A 6,000-nucleotide genomic window follows, 5' to 3' on the forward strand; every position below is an offset into this window, starting at 1 on the left:
CAGAGGGACCTCGACAGGCTGGACAGATGGGCAGAGTCCAAGGGCATGAGATTTAACACATCCAAGTGCCAGGTTCTGCACATTGGCCACAACAACCCCATGCAGTGCTACAGGCTGGGGTCAGAGTGGCTGGAGAGCAGCCAGGCAGAGAGGGACCTGGGGGTACTGGTCAATGGCAGGCTGAACATGAGCCTGCAGTGTGCCCAGGCAGCCAAGAGGGCCAATGGCATCCTGGCCTGCATCAGGAACAGTGTGGCCAGCAGGAGCAGGGAGGTCATTCTGCCCCTGTACACTGCACTGGTTAGGCCACACCTGGAGTACTGTGTCCAGTTCTGGGCCCCTCAGTTTAGGAAGGATGTTGACTTGCTGGAATGAGTCCAGAGAAGGGCAACAAAGTTGGTGAGGGGTTTGGAACACAAGCCCTATGAGGAGAGACTGAGGGAGCTGGGGTTGCTCAGCCTGGAGAAGAGGAGACTCAGGGGTGACCTTATCACTCTCTACAACTACCTGAAGGGAGGTTGTAGACAGGCAGATGTTGGTCTCTTCTCCCAGGCAGCCAGTACCAGAACAAGAGGACACAGTCTCAGGATGCGCCAGGGGAGGTTCAGGTTGGATGTTAGGAAGAAGTTCTATACAGAGAGAGTGATTGCCCATTGGAATGGGCTGCCCAAGGAGGTGGTGGAGTCGCCGTCATTGAAGGTGTTCAGGAGGAGACTTGATGGGGTGCTTGGTGCCATGGGTTAGCTGTTTGGGTGGGTTGGATTGGTTGATGGGTTGGACACGATGATCTTGAAGGTCTCTTCCAAGCTGGTTTGGTTTATTCTAAATAAAGGTTTTATTCTAAAGCCTTCAGATCTGCCAATGGTCTTGAGTGAAATGCTGCTGCTGGAATAGATGTGTGGCATGGTTTCAAGTTGCCAGGTGACAGGATCATGCCTTTGAACGGTGATGAGTTAACACAGAAGGGAGGGGAAAGGGAAGAGAGGGAAGGCAGTAATTCACAGAGAAAATTTGCATTTAATTAACTGATTATTTCCATCTCACTGTACAAATCAAAAGCTGAGTATATCCATCCAAGCCAATGTATATGATTCACAGATTGTCAAACAGATATTCTGGAAGTGAGAAGTTACAGAAGTAAAAGTCATGAATCATCATCAATTGTTCTTTGATGCTCATGGACAGCATCTTTTATTACATGCAAATTCAATTTATGACCGTTGCAAACAGGGGGAAAAAAAATAGCTAAAGCCACATTTTCATGGATAGAAAAGTGGCACAACTTTTGAGAAGAAGAAATTGTGAGTGTAAAGCTGCATTCTGCTGTGTTGTTTTAGGAATCCACCTGACCAGCAGTGAATATCTGCAATGCCTGTTTACGGGCTCTACTTGGAGATTCTCCATCCCGGTCTAAATTAGGCAGCTACAACGACAAAAAGCCCCAGAAGCTGCTCTTTCCCTCTGTTGCTCATCAAAGGAATCTCAATAAGCAGCTCAGATAAAGACTGTGGTTTATTAAGTTTAGGTGAGATGACCCTGCTTGCTAATTCCCTTTGAAGCCAAACTCATGGACGCATCACTAATAATGTTGAGCTATCCGGCATGATGCATGAGCCCTTGTTTGCAGTATGCTGAGCTCCTGTGGTGCAAATACCTCTCCCCACACATGTTTTAAAGCCCTGTTGCAGAATCTGAGCTGAACAGCCAAGAAGAAATGGCTTTTTGTTCTGAGTGCAAGGTCTTTCCTGCAGCCGTTTCACAGGACAAGCACCCACAACTGTGCTGTGGGCCTCACTCAGCACCATCCCCCTACCGAGGAGGCTTTTGCCATGACTTGCTTGAGGTTTAGTCCACAGAGGTACTAAGAACATTTCTTCATGTCTCTTTGACATGTCAAGAAATGCCACAGGTTTGCACAGTGGGAAGAAGAGCCCCATCCCAAAACATCTCAGGTGGAGTGCCTCCAGCAAGGCAGCTCCTGTCCTTTGTCTCTCTCTTCTAAGGATGCACCAAACAGGATGATTATGCTGAGCATTTTTGTTTGTCTGGAGCACATCTATAGTGGCAACACACAGATGGATATAAAGTTAGCTGTTTAACTGACTCAACTGTTTAGAAATTTAACAAACACATGGAAATAGCAGGAGATATCTGGAAACCGGTGTTCTCTGTCTGAGGCAGCAAAGTGAACGCAGAGCAACATTCAAGCACTGGAAGTTAGCAGACTAGGGATAAAAATACACCAGTTGCTAGGAGATGGCATTTAATCTAGAATTTTAGGCAATAAATAAAAATGAAGCTATAAGAAGAAATATTGTTTAGGGCAGAAATCAACCCAGAGCAAGTGGTTGTTTATGAGAGGGAGCAAAGCTGCTGTCTTAGCTGCAGAAGAGCAAAGATGCTGCCTGGCATCAGGCTGCAGGACGGAGGTGAACAGGAAGGTTATCACTTGACCGTGGGAACAAAGCACTCACTAGGGAAAGACTGCATGGACAGAGCTCTTTCCTAGTTGAAGCTGCTGGGAGATGTGCCACTAAGGTAAATAAAGGCTGTACTTCAACCTGCAAATATTACCTTTGTCTGCCATGGAAGCCCAACCAGGAGCTGAAACATTGTGCAACTCGGCCTCCAGAACAGCAGAGCAGAAGTGAACTGCTTGTGAAGCTGAATCCTGACTCCACCGTAAGCTGCTGGTTTCTTTCCCCACTGAAAGCCTTACTTTCTTCATGGAAGTAAAATTGGTAACTGCTGGGGTTTAAGACTAGCATGTCTTGTGAAACCGAATGGGCTTCAATGGCAAGCCCAGGTGGGATTTCAGCCCTGTTGAAATAAAGGGTAGAACTGCAAGTTATCTCCAAAGGTAATTTTCTCCTGCAAACACACAGGGAAAGGTTTGTAAAACTGTCTAGCATGTGTAATCACTTAGATCTTTGGAGGACACAAATTACTCTGGTTCACGTGAAAAGTAACTATATGCAAGTCTTAGAGGTAGTGTTTGCTTCAACACCACCCCAGGGTAATTTCCACCTCAGACATCCCCTTGACTTCCACAATATTTCATAGTGGTAATTACATTAATTAGTGGAATGGAACCATAGGGATCCCAAGGACATGATAGAAATCCAGACCTTTCATAACTTTGAATTTACCTGAAATCCTGAACGCTGGAGCACTACTTGTTTAAACTTGCTCAGGGTAGTGCTTGTTGGAGTGATTAATAATTTTCTCTGGGCAGCAGCCAAAGATCAGAGTCCATGCTGATGCCTGCAATCTGCTTTGATATTGCCAGCACAGGTATGGTCCAGCCTAAATAACCACTGGTTGAGGGCATACATACTCCTCACTCAGAAGATCCAGAAGACTGTCTTCTCTGCTGGCCCAGACTGTCTTCTGAAGGGTAGCTGCTGACTGCAGGCATTGCTGGCTGCTGTGATGGCCTCTGCAGGCCTATAGGTGCTGGCAGGAAGGCAGTAACATGCATGCTGTTACATTAATGCTGCTGGTGGGCTGGCATCTCCTCTACATGCAGTTTGGACAGCACAGATGCTATCAGCACATCTGGATCTGCACACTTGCCAGGGTCCTCTGCTGTGAGGAAGGACTGGACAAGGACTGGCTGGTGGTTGTTGGATCCCTCAGACTGATTCCACTGGCTTGGATAGGAGAGTATCAGCCAGGGAAGGTTGGCTGGATTTTTGTCACAATGTGTGGTTAAGAGAAAAGGAGGCTCAGGGGGAGAGATTATGGTTTAGGGGCAGACTTGGTAGTGTTAGGATCATGGCTGGACTCAACGATCTTAAGGGTCTTTTCCAACCTCAATAATTCTATTCCTGTGTGATGGCATGTCCACTTTGGGCTGCAGTGTTCTTTTCTCCCACAGTGACTGGAAATGCCTTTGCTTCTGCCAGGAGAGAGCACAGATTTACCAGTGGGTGATGAAGGCCACAACTCCTGATCCTGCCATGTCGGGTGGGAAGGACCAGCTGCCCACATTGTCCATCTGTCCACACCATAACTGAGCCTGCAGCTCCCCTCAGCCCAGCAAGGGGGTTGAGTGAAGATCAGAATGAAAGAGAACTGTGAGAGAGGCTTGTGGGAACTGTATGATTTTTTTCAGTTTGTTTTCAAAAGAGTGTGTTCCTGGGCTTCCAAGGGCCAACAAGAGGCCTTTGTCCCTATGCAGATGTTCATAAATCAGAAGAGAGGACCCTAGAGTATCCTTTCTGTTCAGGTTGTAATAATTCACCATGGCTACAACCTGGGAAAATGCACCAGAGCCAAACATATCTTGGGCTATATAAGATTTGTGGCCAGCAGGTGATGCAGGAGATGATTCTCCCCCTCTATTCTGCTCTCGTGAGACCCCAGCTGGAGTACTGCATCCAGCTCAGTGGCCTCCAGTACAGGAAAGACATGGACCTGCTGGAGTGGGTCCAGTGCAAGAGAACAAGGACAGTCAGAACACCTGCCCTATGAGGACAGGCTGAGAGAGTTGAAGTTGTTCAGCCTGGAGAAGAGAGGGCTCCAGGGAGGCCTTATTGAGGCTTATAAGAAAGACAAAGACTTTTTACCAGGGTCTGTAGTGACAGAACAAGGGGCAATGGTTTTAAACCTGAAAAGGGTAGATTTAGATTAGATACAAGGAAGAATTGTTTTACCATAAGGGTGCTGAGGCATTGAAACAGGTTGCCCAGAGAAGCTGTGGATGCCCCATCCCTCTAAGTGGTGATGGGCAAGTTGAGCTTTTGAGCAACCTGATCTAGTGCAAGACGTTCCCATGACAGGGAGTACATGATTTTTGCAGGTCCCCTGTAACCCAGGGCATTTTGTTGTTCTATGATATGACTTTTAAGCCTTCTGTTCCGATTTGAGGGTGCTTTCTGAACCTTTAAGTCAGCAACACATCTAAGAGGTCTGGGAAGAAACTTTTGCTTCTTTTCTGATACCTAGGGCTGAAAATAGAGAACTGCTTGGTGAGATAAGTACCCTCCAAATCCAGGGACTGGTATGCAGACCAGTCAGTGGAACCAACAGCCACAGGGCTTGTCTGGCAGAGCTCACCAGCGAGGTGCAGCAGCTTTCAAACATTAACAGTGATGTTTATCTGCCTCCAGAGCAGCTCCTTTACCGCACGCGTGGACTGTGTGCCAGCCAGGCCTGCTTATCTCCCGATGCGATCGATGTGCAAGGCCTGCTGCACTTGGTGCCTTCTGCAAGCTTAATAAAGCTGGAGTAAGTGCTGCTATTTCAGAGTCAGCTGAAGAAGGAAGTAAAACCACAGGGCACTGCTGGGGGTCTGATGCCAGCGCTGTGTGAATTGTAAGAAATACAAAAGGGGGCTGGAGTCTGTTCACATTTGCCCTCCAGTTTCCTATTTCTCTTCTTCTAAGGTTCAAGGTAGATGAGATACACTCTGCTGTAACCTCAACTGTAACTCAACATGCAGGTTTGGGGCACTGAAGGGGATAGGCTGGTCTGCTTTTCATGTGTGGAAAAGGAGGCAGGGAAACCAGGGCAAAATACTCCTGAGATCCACTGATTCAGTATTCAGTATCACTAAGGTTGGAAGAGACCTCAAAGATCATCGAGTCCAACCTGTCACCATAGACCTCATGACTAGAGTAGGTTGTCTCAGTAAGGATCCAAACCCCATCTTGCTTGCTGGTTTAAAGCCACAGCAACTAGACATCCACAGCAACTAGACATGCACACCCTGCCAGTTAATGCAAGCAGCTGCTACAGGCTCCCTCTCTGCAGTGCCACGGCTCACAAAATTTGGGGTGTCTGGAGAGCTGAGCCAAACCCAGCCCTGGGATTCTCCACTTCCCCATTTGAGCTTAAGGATTCTTCTTATCTCCTCAGCAGCTGCTTTGGGTTTACACACACCACCTACCCACGGAAGTGGGAATGGGGACTCATACTCACTGGCTCTGTGCAGCAGAGCAGGCTGCTGGAGAAGATGGATTACTTTCATCTTTGTGATTGTGTTTTACCTTTTGA

The sequence above is a fragment of the Melanerpes formicivorus genome, unplaced genomic scaffold (genome assembly GCF_026170545.1).
Source record: "Melanerpes formicivorus ecotype bairdi unplaced genomic scaffold, bMelFor1.0.p_v2 SCAF_71, whole genome shotgun sequence".
Lineage (NCBI taxonomy): Eukaryota > Metazoa > Chordata > Aves > Piciformes > Picidae > Melanerpes > Melanerpes formicivorus.